The 20982-nt window shown below is 44.4% G+C and overlaps 1 protein-coding gene across 3 annotated transcripts in view; it reads right to left on the bottom strand.

Moving 5' to 3' along the window:
* Window positions 1–5564, bottom strand: part of LOC121005866 (microtubule-associated protein tau-like) — a 70398-nt gene extending 64834 nt beyond the window's left edge. The window contains exon 1 of one of the 3 annotated variants that reach the window (XM_040438668.1): window positions 5446–5564. The gene's annotated coding sequence lies outside the window, so the exon portion shown is untranslated. Of the gene's footprint in view, window positions 1–4544; window positions 4725–5445 lie in introns of those variants that run through there. The other 2 variants (XM_040438671.1, XM_040438667.1) reach the window with 2 other exon arrangements.
* Between the last annotated feature and the right edge of the window lie 15418 nt (window positions 5565–20982).

Below are 20982 nucleotides of genomic sequence, written 5' to 3'. Positions count from 1 at the left end.
CCTATATTTTTGGGGGGTGGAATAGAAGGCAAAGAAATTTAAAACTAGGGCTTAATGGCAATCTTGGCCACAATAACTGAACTGGGTCACAACGCGACACGCAAATTGCTGCTACTGCAATCCCAGAATCGCAAAAAAATTAAAAAAATTAAGCACTGCTGGATTTTTAGCAATTCTGCGATTACTTGCGAGTCGCAAGTAGCAACCCCCAGTCAGTTCAATGGCAGCATTGCTACCTCCAGTCTTGAATTTGCAGGGACTATTCCTAATTTTCAGAGACAGTCCTTGCAAATTTGGGCCCCCGTGGTGAAAATGAGCAGATTTATATAAGCCCCTCACATAAATGAGGGTCTCTTACTGTTTGGGGCCTCTTTGTCCCAAATTAACCAAATGCAAGAAAACAGATTAGCCCCCGCATGAAATAGTCCTTATAATATGAACTTGATTTGTGAGATCGCCCCTTTAAAGGAAACCTGTCACCATGATTTTGCGCATAGAGCTGGGGACATGGGCTGCTAGATGGCCACTAGCTCATCTGCAGTACCCAGGTCCCATAGCTCTCTGCGCTTTTATTGTGTTAAAAAACCGTTTTGAGTGATATGCAAATGACCTGATATGAGTCCTGTATCCAGAGATGAGTCAAGCGGAAAGGAGCCCAGCACCGCCCCGCGTCCTCCGAATCTCCTCCTTGCCGGCTGACGTCACAGAGCTGGAGCGCCGAAATCTCGTGATGCGCGAGCTAGCGCATGCGCAGTGTCGGCATCATGTTCATTCCCTGTACTGGCATCAGCACAGGGAACGAACTACGCATGCGCTAGCTCGCGCATCGCGAGATTTCGGCGCTCCAGCTCTGTGACGTCAGCCGGCAAGGAGGAGATTCGGAGGACGCGGGGCGGTGCTGGGCTCCCTTCCGCTTGACTCATCTCTGGATACAGGACTCATATCAGGTCATTTGCATATCACTCAAAACGGTTTTTTAACACAATAAAAGCGCAGAGAGCTATGGGACCTGGGTACTGCAGATGAGCTAGTGGCCATCTAGCAGCCCATGTCCCCAGCTCTATGCGCAAAATCATGGTGACAGGTTTCCTTTAAAGTCTCTAAATGCATTTCTTGCATTCAAACACCACAATAGGACCCCCACCCCCATCACTTTCTGTCTTGCCTAGACCTCTGGGTCATCTGCCATCAAACAAAATGACGGAAGCACAAAGAACGATCACTGATATTTGATATACAGCATTATTACCTAAATGTGATAATGTTTTGACAAAATATTCAAAAATGAGCTCAAGCACTGGGGAAGGTGCGGGCCTATCATGGAAACCAGGCCTAGTCCATCCACCACAGGCAGTACCTGCAGCTGACTAGTAAACCAGCGGTATACCGAGGCGATGCCTAAAGTGACCAATAAGATTGTGTCTTCATTTTCCAACCTGTATTGGAGAAATGAAGGCTGGAATCTGATTGGTTGCTATAGGCAACCCTTCCTACATGAGGCCCAGTATGTCCACAATCCCATTACTACATCCGCCTGTCCTTATTGTGCTTATAAATGGCAGCCATATACCTCAGATAGCTTTTGGATGAAAGCTATATTCCTCCCCCCTCTGCCAAATGTGCACATGCTCTCACTGGGGGGAGGGGAATTAGCTGCTGCCAGACACCTCTGGTTATCAAGTTATCTCCTGTGAGAACAAAGGATTGGGCATGATGAAATCCAACATGCCCGATCCTTCATTCCAGACACCTGCTGTCAGGAGAGAGTTAGCACACCTCCATACACAATGGATGGTTGGCCGGTTCTTCCAAAATTGGCAGGTTCGCTAATGGTCCTCTAATGTGTATGGGTACCTTTACAGTCTTGTGAGATTCCAGCAGGATACGGCTGGATTAGGCCTCATGCACACCACCGTATCTGTTTTGCGGTCCGCAAACCGATGGCATTCGTGTGTTGACTTGGTGGTGCACATTTTTGGGACCAGAATAGGACATGTTCTATCATTTGCAGAACAGACATACAGATGAGGACAGCACACGGAGGACATCCAGAAAATGCAGACAGCGCCCAGATGGCATCTGTATTTTGCGGATCCGGGGTTTACCAACCACCAAATGGATACAGTCGTGTGCATGAGGTTATTGGGGTTTTCAGATTACTGAAAATTTGAATCTATTACACATGGTATAAGCGGAGAACCTGCAAGCTACTGGACCCTAATACAATCCTATCTATCTACCTATATCTATCTCTATTTATCTATCTAATATCTATTATCTATCTATCCTGCACAAGACAGTCTAACTATTATCTATCATCTATATGCCTATGTATGTATCTATCTATCTCATATATATTATCTATCATCTATCTATCTACCTATCATCCATCTATCTTCTATCTATCTTACATCTATCTTCTATCTATCTTACATCTATCTTACATCTATCTTCTATCTATTTAGGGCTATCTGTTTATGTATATCATATATATTATCTATCTATCTATCTATCCGTCTACTATCTATCTCTCTATCATCTATCTATCTTATATCTATCATCTATCTATTTAGGTCTATCTATCTGTTTATATATATCATATTTATCATCTATCTACCAGATTCCTATCTACTTAATGCTAGGTAAGAAAATATGGAGGGCCTTCACTGACATATTATAATGAATATATTTCTAATCCTACACTGCACTGCTTGTTTATAATAGTGCCATGTATTATTGGCCCCCCTCAGTTACCAGGGGCCTAATGGCCTCTGCAACCCCTAAGTACCCCTGAGCCCCCAGCAACAAGCACCACTAGCATGCCTTATCCATACTAAAAATGATTATAAAATCCTACAAGTAACATATACAGAAATACATCCCCAACCGTCACGTGTAAGACAGGACGAATGACTGCTTGAAGCATGGGCAGAACAATAGACTGATGTAAATGACACAATGCACGGAGGCGTTAAGGGAAAATGATTCCAGACACATTCAAATAATCTAGGAATACTATATGGCGGTAGCCTTGATAATGCAGTGGAAATATCTAATAAAATGCATACAATCTCGCTTCATTCCAATGACAATTTTGCAGATTTCCTCGCCCTCAGCTACAAATGACCATATTGTATTTCATTGCTTTTCCCACAGCAAATCTCATGGCTATGAAAGCTATTATTAAACGCTCTGTCCGCCGTACTACACAAAGAGACAAAAAGAAAATAAGCATTCCCAAAGCGAGGGACAAGAGAGGAGACACAGACAGTCCCCTTGTGTATTCTCCAGGATGGTTAGGGCGAGTAAACTACCAACAGATGTGGTGGAGGGGGCTCTGTATACCCAGGGTTTGGGGGGGCTGAGAAACAAAAGCCGGGATTGATAGAGCCAGGGAGGGCACAGCCAGGGCTGGTGTGTGAGAGGGATGGCGGAACATCTGCAAAGTGTGGAGGACTGCGCTGCAAGGGGTGTGTCCACGCACGATAGAACGATATCCTACCGAAAGAAAAACCCCACCACAATCCGCACCGCCACGGCCAAACCACCATTGTTTCTACGCCACGCCAGTGGTCATGATTTGGTAACAGAGGAGCTAAAGGGAGCACCTTGGCACAGAATGGGGGTGGGGTTGGGGTATAACCAGCATGCATTTAACCCCTTGCTGCAGCCATGGAAGAAAAACACAGAACAGTGCCAAAATGTCCCCAAATGTAGCAACGGCACAAGGCTGGCACGTTAACCAATGCACAGCTCCGTGAGAAATTCCTGTGCCCTACCTACTGCACAGTGAGGGCATGCCAACGCCCCACAGGAGCTGTGCTCGCGCCTGATGCCAGATCTGCACAGAAGTGACCTGGCTGTACGACATTTCTCAGGATTACCAGGCATTTCCCTGCATCTCAATGAGGCACGATATAACGCACCCTCCAAAATTCGGATTTTTTATTTCTTTTTTGCCTGCTGCATCCTATGTATGCTGGGAACATGCTATACACCAGACCTAGCTACATGTGAATATCTTGTGCGTTCGATTATTTTTTTGTATTGGTCAACTCCGCCAGCAGCAAATGTGCAGACAATGCACCTGATCCGGCAGTATGTGCTGGCGGTAGCCCCCTCCTGTCTATAGGATGCACTGCCACACCTCACCCCAGCATGTGCCCGCAGCTCTATGTGCCATAACCTTTATCCACCCCGCTTAACTTGTTCATTGCCACATCAAGTGGATGGCAGAGGAGGGGTTAAGATACATGTCATAAAGACCTCTTCCTGAGTGATGCTCCAGGGATCTGCCATCAACCTCTTTGTTCTGGTCCCCACCTGCCTGTCCATGTGTGGATTCCAATATGAAACATACTAATAACTATAGAGTAGCCATAGACTATACACAATATATAGACATATCACACGGCACCTCTCAGCAGAGACATGCAATAAGAGACTGCAGCAGACTGCCAGACACATGTCCAGTCACATCCGTAGCGATGTGGTTCTACACCCAGCCCATGTCATGAGAAGACATGCACAATGCCGTATGTCACCTGCTCGGTACCTGGCCGGTGCTGTCCTGCCGCTGCTGGCCGGGGCTGCTGTCTCCTTGGTCCGCAGAGCGAGAGGAGCGAGGGCGAGCGGCGGCGGCGGGGACGAGCAGGGGAGCTGTCAGGAGAGCTGGTCACGTGACAAGAGGGGGGGGGCGGCGGCTGTCACCAGTGGAAGAGGCTGAGCCAGAGCGAGGGATTAGCAGACAGCTGGAGGGACTGCAACTCCCAGCGGAGCTAGGCATGCTAGGGGTTGTAGTTTCAGACCATTTATATTCTATCTAATTTTATCCTACCCTAATCTATTATTTATCTATCTGTCTATCTAATTGAATCTATCTATCTATCTTTCTATCTTTCTATCTATCTATCTATCTGATATCTATCTATCTATCTATCTATCTATCTAATTGAATCTATCTATCTATCCAGTATCTATCTATCCTTCTATCTATCTATCTATCTATCTATCTATCTATCTATCTAGCCCTTGATGCCTACTCTCCAGCCATGTGTATACAGATGCCATAGCAGATGTAGCCTGGCCTTCCCACCACCCTGTATGTGTAGTGAGATAGGGAATGGCTGCTGCATCACATCTGGGAAAGCTGGGTTACATGATGAGTCTGAAACCACTGACTGATCTGCACCTGTTATGGAACTACAACTCCAAGCATGCCCCCAATAGCCGGACAGTACCAGACCCTGGCTGTAGAAGACTGCAAATAACCTACCCAGTACGTTACTACATTTCAGTACATTCCCAATGCCAACCAATAAGCGCAACTACAATTCCCAGCATGCACTGACAACCTGTGGTCTTCAGGGTATGCTGGGATTTGTAGTTTCCCAACAGCTGGCTCTTCTTCACACCAGAGTGCAGAGCTGTGCAATAACAACTCACCGTCCTGCACCGTAACACAGGCGGGGAGGAAACGTGGCCGCGCTTCCCCCTAAAAAAACAACAAGTCGTACTTTGCTCCGGTCCTGCTAATGCGCGTCCCCGCGGTGGGCTGGGTTATGTGACCACTCCCCCTAGCGGCGGCGCGCTTTCTCGGTCCTGCTGCTGCTGCTGCTGCGGCTGGTGGTTACCATGGAGACAGGATCAGCAGCAGCCAGAACCTCCATCCCTCCCCCTACATACAGATCCTTTGTGTGAGGGATCTGTCTGAGGCGCCCACCCCGATGGGAGAGATTTTTTTTTTCTCCCAGGGTGTGATTGTGTGTGCCTCAAGCAGGAAACAGGCAGTGAATAATGTAAAAATAAATGGCAATTATAGAAGTTCCTCGTTGTAATTAGGTGTTAGAACCTATATTCATTATACATCCGCACTTATATGTCCTCCATTTCGTGGGGGGATGTAATGAGGTCCCTGAGGTTCTGTACAGAGCGAGGTGCAGGCAGTCCTTCCCAGTTCTGTCTGTGTGGGAATCTCATCCACTGTATTCCGAGCCAAAACGGAACCGGCACTGACAGGAGAATGTAGTTTGGGAAATGTCCTTTTTCTCTCCTCACGTTTGGCAGATGTGAATATAACCTTCGTGTGATGCAATGTGCGCCGCTCAAGGGTGCACCTAGCCTGTCTGATGCCTGAGGCAAAAACTGAAACGGCACCCCCCTTCCCCCCAAGCCAATTTCTTAACCTAACCTCTTACCACCAGCCCTACTGCTAAAGACATACTTGGAAAACATTACATACAGCACTATAAAACATGCAGGGTAATACAGCGCCCCATACCTCTTACATCCAGTGGTGTGTCCTCTGATGTAGACGTTTTCTAGCTTTATCTTCTCCATTCAGACCAGACCGCCATGATGATTTCTCTCAGCCATCTCCCGTCTCTGCAGAGTTTGACAAACATCTTAGTTTACTACTTTTCAATCCTCCTTCCCACCTTCTGAACATCCTGCCAACTCTAATACTGTGCCCACTGTGCTCCCCAATACTATAATGCAGAAACAGATAATCCCCCTGAAAATACTAGTACCACGCAGACCGTTCTCCTATAATAATTATTTGCACACAGTGCCCTAAAAAATAAGTGCTCCAACCAATGAGTGTCCCTGAAACTTATAGTGCCATAAACATATTATCCTCCAAAAATATTTGTGCTAAGCTGATACTGTGTCAGGGTCCTCCCAATGTAACAGTCCTCCCAAAAGTCCCACTGGTAAAAATGGTAATAATTATCTGCCAGAGTGCACTATGTGGTAACAGTGCACCCAGTAGTAATAATGTCCCTCATTTTGCCTCCAGAATAATAATGCCCCCATAGTGCCCCCAGTAGTAATAACGGCCCCTATAATACGCGCCTGTACAAAAAATACCCCCTTATAATGTGTGCAGTACAAAAAAAAGATCCCTTATAATGTTTGCCAGTAAAATAATTCCCCCTTGCAATACTCCATTATTACATGTGCCAGTACAAAAAATCCTTTTAGTGCCCCCTGTAGAACAAATGTCCTCATAGTGGCCACCTTAGAATGTGTGCCAGTACAAAAATGCTCCCTTACAATGTGCGGTAAGTACAAAAAAATGCCCCCTTATGTGCCAGTACTTATAATTAGAGAAGAGCGAATTTTTCAAAAGTTCGATTCGGTTGATTCGACGATTTTTACAAAAAAAAAAATCACCATACGTCACCACTAGAGATTAGCGAATTTGTTTGTTGGTAAAAGGTGAATTGCGTTATGGATTCCGTTACCACGGACTAACGTAATTCTATGACGGAATGCATAACGGAATGCCTCTAAAGGGAGTCCTCCCCTGCATAACGGAAACCGGACGGATCCATTATGCAGGCCATAGACTTCTACTATGACTGAATGAATAACGGAATGCCTCTAAAGGCATTCCGTTATGCATTCCGTCATAGAATTACATTATGGTCCGTGGTAACGGAATCCATAACGCAATTCACCTTTTACCAACAAACGAAGTGTGAAAGAATTTCAAAATATTAAATTCGCTCATCTTTAGTCACCACGCACCAGATTTCGGCCAAGATCTTCAATCAAGATGGCGGCTGGTGGCCCATCGCGAGCAAATGGAGGAGGTAAGAATGAATTTTTTAGTTTTTTATACTATTTCAGGTTAAATCGATTCGCTTACACGAAGCACGAGGAAATCCGGCTTAGAGGAGAATCAAATTTATCCTGAAATTCGGATCGAATGCCACTTCATGGGATTCGATTCGCTCATCTCTACTTATAATGTGTGTCATTGCAAAAAACTACCCCTTTTAGTGCCCCTAGTAGAACGAATATCCCGATAGTGGCCCCCTTATAATGTCTGCCAGTACATAAAAAATGCTCCTTTTTACAGCCACAATGTCCCCATGTGCTTTCTCCAGTTACAAAATAATGACCTCCCCCCTTTGTAGCACAACAGCATGTTCCCAAATAAAAATAATAAACTCAAATACTTACCTTCTGCTGTCAGCGATGCAGTGCACGACACAGACCTCTTCCGGTATGTGCCCTGAGCTCTATGCAGCGCGGCTTAGGCAGTGCGATAATGATGACACCAGCCTCTGATAGGCTACAGGAACTAGGACTAAAGCCTATTAGAGCAGTGTATCTTACTGGCCCACCGATTCCTCTAATTAGAGGAACCGGTGGGCCAGTAAGACATCACTCCCATGCCCCATCACAGCATTCAACTGTATTTCTGTCCTGAGGACATTGATGCAGGTGAATATGTAGAGATAAGCATTTCCACAATGGAAGCACTCCTTGCCCATGGACCTTCTGCTGCCCCCTTCTGTGCCCCTTCCTAAGGCAATCGCCTTATCTCGCCTCAATGGCGGCGCACCTTTGGTGCCAGCACAGACCAGTCCTCAGCTACCGGCGTCGTAATCATTTATTGTAGCTATGTTCTTGCACCAAGATCGTAAGGAAAATTAATGTGACATATATGCATAGGATCATTTCTATTGCTTTAGAAAACAATATTTTGCTCAAAGGGGTTGCCCATCTTTGGGGGGCCTTTTGGTCAGACCCTCTATGTAGCTGACCTGCAGAGGGAAGCATACTTACCTGGTTTCCATTCCCCTGCTGCCACGATCCAGTCCCTGCTGGTAAAACACCCTGTGTGTCACATGGCCGTAGCAGTCAATGGCCGGCCGTAGTGGTGACATGTTCCCAGTGATCATGTGACCCAGTAACATAATGCATGTCAAGAGAGCCCCAGAGGAGCCAGTGCCACAGTGGGCTACGTCAGGCCGCCACTCCCTGGGGTTCAGCGCAGTGAAAAGTTGACAATGTGAAGAAACCAGACAGAGATTATAGAACAAGGAATGTCTTTCATTAGTGACTGCAAAATATAGACAGCAGCACATTCAGGAATAGTTTGTACAAAGTACAATTTCTCTCCTCCCAGGTGATGGGGTATAGTGGCTGGCAATGCGTCAAAATAACACTCAGAAACTTGCTATATGACGTGGTCTCTCTCTGGATTTCCTTTCTTACAGCTGTAGTCTATCACATGTAGCTATAGGAGTCCACTGTATGACGCAGGCTTCCAGCTATGCTTGTCCTGAACTGCAGTGATGGTGTCTGAACGTGTTTCCCACCACTTTACAGGAGTCTTGATAGCTTGGATGCTTGGTCACACTGCTGACTAAAATACACTGTAGTTAACAAATCTTCCTTGGCCTAGGACCCCAGTCTCCTAGGTGAGCCCACTTCATGGTCCAAACGTCCTGAAGGAGTGGGACATGGAGCACATGTTCCCTCACTCTTCACTTTCCACATTCTCAGACTAGGGCCTTGTTCACATTTCCGTTCTTCACTGACGTGTGCTGTCCACATTTTCTGATGATGCTATTATGCTTTGAATAAAAGTCTCTTCATATCGTCAAGAAACTGAGTATTCTGACTCTGATTGTTGTGATAGCGTTCTATCCCTTGTGAGACCTCTATGCCTGGCCTGTATAAGCAGATATAATCACTGCGGACAATCCTTATCAGATAGCTGAACTCACCAATACCTTGTTCATCCACAAAGTTGCCTTATTCTGTACATCAGACAACAGGATACAGCAGAATGAATGGATCTCAGTATTGTGCGGTCCAAAGATGATACTTTCTTTAGCGTACCATGAAGAATACATGTGTCCCTGTTACATGTGGTCTATTAGCTGCATCCATGACACAGGAAGTGCTGTACTCCAGAAGAAGCGTGGAGCATTTAAAAAAAGGAAATGAGTCATAGATCTCAGGGATAAAGAGATGATCCCACAGCGCAAAAGACCAGGCTTTGTTGTCAAACAGGAACTTTTTTTTATTGTTATGGCAGGTGGTACAACGTGTTTCAGGGTAAAAAGAACCCCTTCATCAGGTACAGACTGCTTATAGTTAAAAGAACACTATACACATGTTTAAATATACAAAAAGACCGCCAAAACAGCCAAAATGGAGTGTAGGGGGAGGTGCTAATAGTGCCCACATGTCACTTTAATATACAAGACACATTTAAAAAAAACACATTAAAAAGTACATTTCTAATGAGTAATCATATAAAATATAGGGTGAAGGGAGTGAAAATATAAATAAAATATATAGGGATTGGAGCGATGGTCAGCTGGGGGAATGGTGCCGAGAACATCGCTGCACATATTGCGATCATGTGACTTAGAGCGGCGGTCACATGATCGCATGTTGCCCCAGTAACTGGATGCCGCAGGTACTGGCCCATTTAGAATGTATGGGCGGAAGGGAGGGAGCGTCGTGCGCTCATCTCCCTGGCAATGGGACGCCAGGAGAGTAGTATAGGCGGAAAGGAGATGGGGGCGTGTCTATCACACGGGGATGTAGCGATCCCGGGTGTCGTGTGTGGGCGAGAACAAGGGCTGGAATATGTTAGGTGGGGAGGGGGCCATGGGGGCATTTGTAGGCACTTACATCTGCAACTATGAGTACTGGACCAAGAATATAGTATTTTACCGTCGATACATTGACGATTTAATTTTTATATGGGATGCATTGATGAGTTTACAAAAAAATTCAACAACAACGACTGGGATATAACACTCTCAGGAACCCATAATACTGTTACTGCCGAATATCTTGACCTAAAATTGAATACTGTGAGCGGAAGAATTACCACTCGTATTTTCTTTAAAAAAGTGGATTGTAACAGTTAGTTGGATTTTTCCAGCGGCTATTACAAGTAGTGGAAAATTAATATTCCTTTCAGTCAATTTAAGTGAGTTAGACGAAACTGCTCTGAAGATAGGGATTTCATCACCCAAAGCAAAATTATCCGCACCAGGTTTTTAAAAAAAGGCTTCCCCCCTGGACGGATAGAGGCAGCTTTCAACAGAGCCAACGTACTCACACAAGAAGACTGTTTACCAAAAGAAAGGAATGTAACCACCAAGAAGGACGCCCCTGAGGAACAACACAGCACTAATTTCATTACTACGTTCAATAGCAATCACAAAATAATCAAAGAAGTTCTTTTAAAACATTGGTTTATTCTGAAACGGGACCCCGTCTTGAACAAAATTCTGCCGGGAAAACCCTGTCTCACATTCAGAAGAGCCCAAACTTTAAAAAATATACTGGCATCCAGTAAACTCAAACAACCTTTAGGTCAAGGCACACACCCAAGTGACACTATACCAGCAGGGAGCTCCAAATGTGACCAGCCAAATTGCCTTTGCTGCAAATGTATTAAGACTGTAACTTTGTTCCATAGCCCTAACGGTGAAACCTTTCCTATTAAAGAACATCTGAATTGTGGTTCCACAAATATCATCTATTTGCTCGAGTGCCCATGCAGCCTCCAATATATAGGATGAACAATCCAGACTCTCCGGAACAGACTCAATAAGCATAGATCCAACGTCAAAAAGAAATTCTTACAACATAGCATTTTAAAACACGCTACGGATCACCACCAGGGCTCATTTTTGGGGTTTACCATCACCCCATTTGGGAGAATCAAACCCGACGGTTACAATACCATCTAAATATTGCGGAAACGAGAAATGTTTTGTATCTATAAGTTGAACTATTTGAACCCACGTGGCTTAAATGAGGTTTTTGAGGTTAACCTTTAGACTCATGCCCTGATTCCTTGGGCACACACTAATAACCCCCGAGTTTGGACTCCAACTAGGACCCTCACCTATCCATGTTACCCAACCAGCAACCGTTAAGCTGTCCCTAAGATAAATCCATTTGGCTTTCACATCCATACTGATCTCCTCTAACTTTTATCCATATGACACATCATATAATCTCCTGGGTACTAGCACTTACGTATATACGGCGTCCAGTTACTGCGGCGTCCAGTTACTGGGGCAACATATGATCACATGAACGCCGCTCTAGGTCACATATATCGCAATATATGCAGCGATGTTCTCGGCACCATTACCCCAGCCAACCATCTTATCTAACCAATCCCTATACCAATCCCTATATATTTTGGGTATAGAGCTGAGGACATGGGCTGCTAGATGGCCGCTAGCACATCCACAATATCCAGTCCCCATAGCTCTATGTGCTTTTATTGTGTCCAAAAAACGATTTTATAGATATGTAAATGAGGCAAATAAGAAGCCCAAGGAACTGTTACTAACGTTTCCGGAGCCCAGCCACGCCCACTGTGAAGGAGCCCAGCACCGCCCCGCATCCTGCGAATCTCCTCCTTGCTCCCCGACGTCACAAAGCTAGAGCGCCGTAATCTCGCAATGCGCGAGCTAGCTCAGGCGCAGTGTCGGCATAGTGTTCCTTCCCTGTGCTGGCATCAGCCTCAGGGAGCGAACTGCGCATGTGTTATCTTGCGCATCGTGAGATTACGGCGCTCTAGCTTTGTGATGTCGGGGAGCAAGGAGGAGATTCTTAGGATACGGGGCGGTGCTGGTCTCCTTCACAGTGGGCATGGCTAAGTCAGAGAACGCTGGACTCATCTCTCAAGCATGGAGGAGACAGGACTCATATAAGGTTCATTTACATATCTATAAAATCTTTTTTTTTTACACAATAAAAGCACACAGAGCTATGGGGACTGGATATTGTGGATGTGCTAGCGGCCATCTAGCAACCCATGTCCTCAGCTCTATACCCAAAATACAGGTGACAGGTTCCCTTTAAAGTGACATGTGGACACTGTTAGCACCTCCCCCTGCACTACATTTTGTGTGTTTTGGGGGTCTTTTTGTATATTTAAACATGTGTATAGTGTTCTTTTAACTATAAGCAGTCGGTACCTGATGAAGGGGTTCCTTTTACCCCGAAACGCGTTGTACCACCTGCTATAACAATAAAAAAAAGTTTCTGTTTGACAACAAAGGCTGGTCTTTTGCACCATGGGATAATCTCTTTATCCTTTGAAATTATTTACCTCCTGGGTGACGCCAGGCATCCCAACGTGGAAGCAATCATACCCCTGGCTGCATGGCCATCCGACCTTTGGGTCTCACCACCCCTGACAAAGCCTACATTAGCGTTGTGCCTATTATTTGCACAAGCTGACAAGGTAAGCCTCCATTTCGGAGTCATCAACATATTACCTGCCTGATGCTATTACCCTATGGCGCACCTGTTTCGTTTTTCTTAGAAAAACACTGCCTGTTACACTGATAGATCTCAGGGAGGGAACATGGAAAAACAAGCACATTACCAAAAAAAGGCCACTAGATGGCAGCATGTAACTAACCATAGAAATATCCATAGAAAATGGTACAAAAGAATAAACTATATAAATTCCCATGTACATTAATGTAAATATTAACTGTGTAACAGCATACTCCCCGTCTGGCATTGTAAATGTAACTATTTATACCATAACGGTAGTAATACAAATGCAAAAAAAAAACAACAGTTCAATTTGCTTTGATGTCTGAAGACCTGAAAGACATAAAAGAGAACATGCATATAATGCAACAACTATAATGTAAGGCTTCAAGTTGTATCACTTAAAGTTCAAGACACTTCCTTCTTTAAGTGACAGGTAGGATACAGCAGCATACGCAAGCAAGTTCATTCTCCAAAGGGCAAGAGCAGAATAAGTTCTGTGATAGGTCTGATAAAAGTCTTTACAGTCCCTTGTCTTGCAACTTTCATCTCCACCTTGCGTACTTTACTGTCATCACTAGGAATGCTCTTTACAATAAGTCCCATAGGCCACTCGATTCTTTCGGCTTGCTGGTCCTTGAGCAACGAGATCTCCAACTTGTATGTTAGGGTTCAGGTGTTGCCATTTCGTGCGTCCTTGCAGAGTAGTAATATACTCCATCTTCCAACGATTCCAGAAGCAGTTGGCAAGGTGTTGTACTCGCTTCCACTGGTCATAGCACAGATTTCCTGCTTTAAAGTTTCCAGGTGGAACAGGAACACACCTGAGCTTCTGGGTAAGCAGGGTAGCTGGGGTAAGGATAGCATAGAGTCCAGTATTTTACGTGTGATCCCTATCATTCTCTACCGTGAGCCACCCATGTGGGAAGAATGAGGAGGATTGAAAATCCATGTACAGCCTTTTTCAGCTAAAAGGTCTTGGATTGGCCTAGAGTTGAGCTGTAACTCTCGACAGGCTCCAGCGAAGTTAGTTCCACAGTCAAACCTTAGTATCCTCTGATGGCAAGAAATCGTCTTAGAGCCTTAATGAAGCTTGAGGCATCCATAGATTCTATTACAATGTGTACTGCACGCACACTCATGCAAATGAACAGCACTGCCCATCGTTTGCTATTTGCTTGGCCACCTCGAGTTCTGCGGGCTGCTACCATTAATGGTCCAAAGACATCCAGACCGACTTGAGTGAAAGGTGGGTCAGTACTTAACCTGTCAGCTGGCAAATCTGACATTTGCTGTTGCTGATGTTTACCTCTTAGTTTACAGCACTGAACAAAGCTGTGCAGTGTAGCTGTAATCTGTCTTTTTGCTCCTATAATCCAAAGGCCTGCAGCTCTTAGGGCACCCTCTGTGAATTGTCTACCTTGGTGCTTAACCCCTTCATGGTAGTGCCGTGTGAGAAGAGTTAGGATATGATGGCGAGCAGGTATAATGAGAGGATTCTGTTCTTGCTCTCCCAACTCAGCCTTGTTTAAACATCCACCAACCCTTAACATGCCATCATTGTCAATGAATGGGTTCAGATTAGCAATTGGACTGTTTTTTGGAATGTCCCTCTGTGACAACTACCCGCCAATCCCGTCATACTATGCCACAGTTGCCATACAGGTCTCGTCTACTAGAGACTTCTATAGGTGAATCCACTGTGAGCACAGTAGACGTTTAAGATTGGTTGGTGTGCCCATACATTATACAATTGCGATTGTATGTACAATCTGTAAAATAAAATGATCGATTTCACGTGGGAAACCAACTTAATTTGCTGACACCACTCTTATTTGATAAAGATGCCCCTAATCAGGGCCGATCACGTTTGCTCTGCTCCAAATTAATAGTAACCCAAGGGTTTTACGTGCACGGAAGAAAACTGTGACACACACTGGGGTCAAAGCAAATTCTTGAACTATGTAAATATCTAACTACAGGCGCCATCTTGTAATGGAGTTCTCTAACAGCAGAAAAAGCATATATGACTTAGCAAGGAGGCATGTTTTCTTGGGTAGGATTGAACCTTTGTGCTCTGGAGAAGATAAGGTGTTGTCTGAGAGCTAAAGTACAGTCAGGTCCATAAATATTCGGACATCAACACAATTCTAACATTTTTGGCTCTATACACCAACACAATGGATTTGAAATGAAACAAACAGGATGTGCTTTAACTGCAGACTGAGCTTTAATTTGAGGGTATTTACATCCAGATCAGGTGAACGGTGTAGGAATTACAACAGTTTGCATATGTGCCTCCCACTTGTTAAGGACCAAAAGTAATGGGTAGAGATGGCCTTGCGGTTCGCCCGGCGGTCGTTTCGCGGCGAACTTTGCGTGTTCGCGATTCGCCGAACATATGGAGAAATTCGCGCCCGCCATATTCTTTTACATTATGAAGAACTTTGACCCATGACACATCCATCAGGTACTACAGGAAAGTCAATTGAGACATTTCAGCACATGGACACACCTTATAAATAAACCTGATCTGGCCGCCATTTTACATTCAGTGTTTTGCCAGTGTAGGGAGAGGTTGCTGTGTGGAGCAGCGACAGGCTGTTAGGGACACGAAACGCTAACTAATACGGCCACAAAAGTCATTTTAAGGACTAGTATAGGTGTGCTATCTATATGTGTGATACACAGAGGGGTGCGATATACTTATAATATATTTTTATAATGAGTCAAAAACACATAGATCTATATAGTGATCACCTGGAAGTCAGGGGCTTACTAGGGTAATTTTTATATAGGGTAAGGTTCCAGACGGGGTCGCTCTTATCAGGGCAGGTGTCTGTGGTTAGGCTATCAGGGCCAGAATAGTGCATTCACACGTCCGCAAAATGGGTCCGCATCCATTCCGCAATTTTGCGGAATGGGTGCAGACCCATTCATTTTCAATGGGGCCGGAATGTGCTGTCCGCATCCGCATTTGCGGATCCGCACTTCAGCATCTGTGCTTCCGTTTCCGCAAAAAAATAGAACATGTCCTATTTTTGTCCGCAATTGCAGACAAGATTAGTCATTTTCTATTATAGTGCCGGTGATGTGCGGTCCACAAATTGCAGAATGCACATTGCCGGTGTCCGTGTTTTGCGGATCCGCAAAACACTGACGGACGTGTGAATGGACCCTCATAGTAAAATTATTAAAGGTTACGTTTTATCTTTATGTATATTCTAATGGATTGCCTTCCTTGTACAATGTTATAATATACTTTCTATGTTAGAAAGTATATTATAGTGCATTTGTACTGTGCGGCAGTTGTGTGCGGTTCTGCTGCGATACTGCAGGTATATAGAGGGAAAAGCGTTATTGGAACAAATAATTTCTACTGGTGTGATATACCAGTCGCCCCCAAAAAAACAGATTGAAGCGGGGTGTTATATACCAATATACTTTCTTTATAGTGCATTTGAGTACTGTATAGTGCATTTGCGCATGCGCGTACGCGAAAATTATATTGCCGATATTTCGCATTGAAAAAAATAATGAATGGAGTTCGCAAATTCGAATAATACATCTGGTATGTCACTGTCCATGTTGTGGGACTATTTGTGCACTTCTAGTAATTATTTCTTGGCTGCAAATATGAGCTGAAGGTTTTTCATTGCCATTAAAATAAATGGGACCCGCCGCGAACTTGCGGTTCGCGAACATTTGATCGCGTTCGCGAACCGTCCCGGCAGATGTTCGTCCATCACTAGTAATGGGGCAGAATAATAATCATAAATCAAACTTTCACTTTTTAATACTTGGTTGCAAATCCTTTGCAGTCAATTACAGCCTGAAGTCTGGAACGCATAGACATCACCAGATGCTGGGTTTCATCCCTGGTGATGCTCTGCCAGGCATATACTGCAACTGTCTTCAGTTCCTGCTTGTTCTTGGTGCATTTTCCCTTCAGTTTTATCTTCAGCAAGTGAAATGCATGCTCAATTGGATTCAGGTCAGGGATTGACTTGGCTATTGCATAACATTCCACTTCTTTCACTTAAAAAACTCTTTGGTTGCTTTTGCAATATGCTTTGGGTCATTGTCCATCTGCACTGTGAAGTGCCGTCCAATGAGTTCTGAAGCATTTGGTTGAATATGAGCAGATAATATTGCCCGAAACACTTTAGAATTCATTCTGCTGCTTTTGTCAGCAGTCACATCATCAATAAATACAAGAAAACCAGTTCCATTGACAGCCAAACATGCCCACGCCATGACACTACCACCACCATGCTTCACTGATGAGGTGGTATGCTTAGGATCATGAGCAGTTCCTTTCCTTCTCCATACTCTTCTCTTCCCATCACTCTGGTACAAGTTGATCTTGGTCTCATCTGTCCATAGGATGTTGTTCCAGAACTGTGAAGGCTTTTTTAGATGTCGTTTGGCAAACTCTAATCTGGCCTTCCTATTTTTGAGGCTCACCAATGGTTTACATCTTGTGGTGAACCCTCTGTATTCACTCTGGTGAAGTCTTCTCTTGATTGTTGACTTTGACACACATACACCTACCTCCTGGAGAGTATTCTTGATCTGGCCAACTGTTGTGAAGGGTGTTTTCTTCACCAGGGAAAGAATTCTTCGGTCATCCACCACAGTTGTTTTCCGTGGTCTTCAGAATTTTTTTGGTGTTGCTGAGTTCACCAGTGCATTCTTTCTTTTTAAGAATGTTCCAAACAGTTGTTTTGGCCAGGCCTAATGTTTTTGCTATCTCTCTGATGTTTTTTTTTTTCAGCCTAATGATGGCTTCCTTTACTGATAGTGACAGCTCTTTGGATCTCATCTTGAGAGTTGACAGCAACAGATTCCAAATGCAAATAGCACACTTGAAATTAACTCTGGACTTTTTATCTGCTCATTGTAATTGGGATAATGAGGGAATAACACACACCTGTCCATGGAACAGCTGAGAAGCCAATTGTCCCATTACTTTTAGTCCCTTAACAAGTGGGAGGCACGTATGCAAACTGTTGTAATTCCTACACCGTTCACCTGATTTTGATGTAAAAACCCTGAAATTCAAGCTGACAGTCTGCAGTTAAAGCACATCTTGCTCTTTTCATTTTAAATCCATTTTGGTGGTGTATAGAGCCAAAAATGTTAGAATTGTGTCGATGTCCCAATATTTTTTTTTTTTTTTATAAAGACTTTATTATTTTCTGAACCAAATATACAGATTTCCATATCAAGCAGTTCAAGTCTACAGAAATACTTTACACAGATTAGTACACTTGATCCTTTTTAACCCACCCCTCCCCTTTTTAATCCACTGCTGCTGGATCCGCCCGTATTTTGATATCTACCTTAATTTCTGTTTCAAAAAAATTCCCACTATAAGGGGTCTTGGGAACATGGAGCGAAGAAAAGAACCTGCCCTCTCAAAGTATCGTCACTCGGTCTCCTTGCTACTCTTCTATAAGCCTCAATAGTGTCTAGCCGGGCCCTCCATTCGCAAAAGCTTGGACTATCAAAGCCCTTGCGACCATGAAGCCTTCCATACTGACTCGTAGTTGGTGGGGGGGTCAACTCAGAACGGGGAAAAAGACCCAGTATTGCCTGCGTAAAGCTTCGGTTCAGTTTTATCTTGTATCTTTTGTATAATTCCTCATAAATACTAGTCCAGAACCCACTCACTTCTGGACAGTTCCATAGTAAGTGACCCAAATCAGCATTTTCTGATGAACATTTCCAACACAAGTCCCTCCTTTCCTTATATATTTTGGCGAGGAAGGCGGGGGAGTAGTATAGGCGATGTACAATCTTGAACTGAATCAATCTATATTTCTAAAAGATCGATACTTTTTTTATATTTTGATATACTGTATCCCATTCCAAGATGCCCCCATCGCCCAGTTCAGCTTCCCAGCCTCCGTCACTTTTAAATATGGTTATTTCCCCCAGACAGTCCTGAAATCTATGATATATTTGAGAGAGTGTGAGTTGGGTGTCCTTAAATCTGAAACAGTAATCCAAAAAAGAACTAGTCCCAATGGCCAATAGACTTTTATCCTGAGTGCTGGTATATACATGACTAATTTGTGTGTACCTATATCTATCTAAGAGAGTTGGTGTACCTTTTATTAATTCATCTAAGGAAATAATATTACCGTGTGATATTATATGAGTTAAGCGGTTAATTCCGCGTGAATTCCAGTATTTATAATCTACAATTGACTTAAATTCCTTTAAATTATGATTGTGCCAAAGTGGGGTAAAGTGAGTAGGGCTTGTTACACCCAATATTTTTTTTTTATCTTGTTCCAAACCCTATTTAATGTATCACTAATCAAACAGTGTTTTTTCGGATGGCCAGTCTCCAAAATAGAAAAAATATGCCAATATGGCCCCTGAAAGTCCCTTGAGAGAATACTTAATAGCAAAGCGGCCTGGTGATCCGCCGCCCCCCCCAAACACCACTTTATCTGTGCTGTGATATAGTATCCCTGGAGGAATGGAAGGGAAAGGCCACCCCTTCTCTCTGATAGACAGAGATATTTTAACTTAATCCTAACCCTTCCCCTCCCCCAGATTAACTCATTCAACAGTTTATCCAATAACCCAATAAAAGGAATCATCAATCCATATCGGGCATGCTGTCAGAGGATATAGTGCAATGGGGAGGACCACCATCCTGACCCGTGCAATCCTTTCCTCCTGTGACAGGGGCAACTTCTGCCAAGTCCGGATCTTCTCCCTGATTGTCACGAGGGTATCTAGAGCCACATCTGACTCCGTTATACCCGGGGTCAGGAGGTCGCAGCGGGTGGCTGCGCGCTCTATATCTAAAGATCACGTTGTTTCTTAGTGATTGTTTTCTGTGTTTGCCTTGCTATCCTTTTTGTCTCAATCAGGGATCCGTAGCTTCTCCTCCTCAGCTGTTTCTTGTCTGCCACTCCCAACCTCCTTATATTCTCCCCTCACTCTTCTCTAGTTGCCAGTTATAGAGCTTCCTGCCTGGACATCTATACTGACCCACTGGAGTTGTGAATCCTGGTTGTCGTTCCAGAGTGCTACCCTCCGGATCCCTGTTGGGCTTCTTGTTGTCTCCTGTTGTCGCCCACCGGGGATTATATGTTGAGTTTGTATTGTCTGTCCTTCCCTTGGTGTTTTCCTTTAGAGCTAGTGGTGCGGGTTTAGTGTTCCCACCGCCCTGTTCACTATCTAGGGCTCAGCTTAGGGAAAGCCAGGGCTTTAGGCACGTGATCGGCGTACGGGTGAGGAACCCGTCTAGGGACGTCAGGGCAGCCAGGTGCCAGCCGCTAGGTGAGTCAGGGGTCACCACCTTCCCTCTCACTTGGTCAGGGCCTTCCTTGTTCCCTCCCTCTGTGTCACGTATGTGATAGTCACGCCGACCGTGATACTGATCTTATTAATCATAGGAATTATGTTTAAGGAATTATATCAGGACAGATCCGCGCTTATGCTAATACCCAGATATCGAATGGAGTCAGTTGGTCCAAGTAACTTAATACCTAAGGGGCTGTCAGGGGGTGCTCGGACAAGGGGGAGAAGTTCAGATTTATCCCAGTTTACTTTATACCCTGATAACTCCCCATATTCTTTCAAGATATTCATAACAGGTGTAACAGCTTTCCATCCCTGCCTCAGAAATACAAGGATGTCGTCCGCGTACAAACTGATCTTGTCTTCCTCTCCTCTCCCTCCAAATCCTACGATCTGATTAGATTGACGGATTTTACAAGCGAGAGGTTCCAAAGCCAGGGCAAATATCAAAGGTGAGAGGGGACAACCCTGCCGTATACCTCGCTGTAGGGGGAACTGTTGCGAGTCAATCCCATTTATCTTAACCCTGGCCGTGGAGTCAGAATAAAGCAATTGTATCCATTTGATAAAATGTTCTCCCAAATT

The sequence above is a fragment of the Bufo bufo genome, chromosome 6, assembly GCF_905171765.1.
Source record: "Bufo bufo chromosome 6, aBufBuf1.1, whole genome shotgun sequence".
In the NCBI taxonomy this organism is placed as follows: Eukaryota; Metazoa; Chordata; class Amphibia; order Anura; family Bufonidae; genus Bufo; species Bufo bufo.
This window is presented reverse-complemented; position numbering and strand designations above follow the sequence as displayed.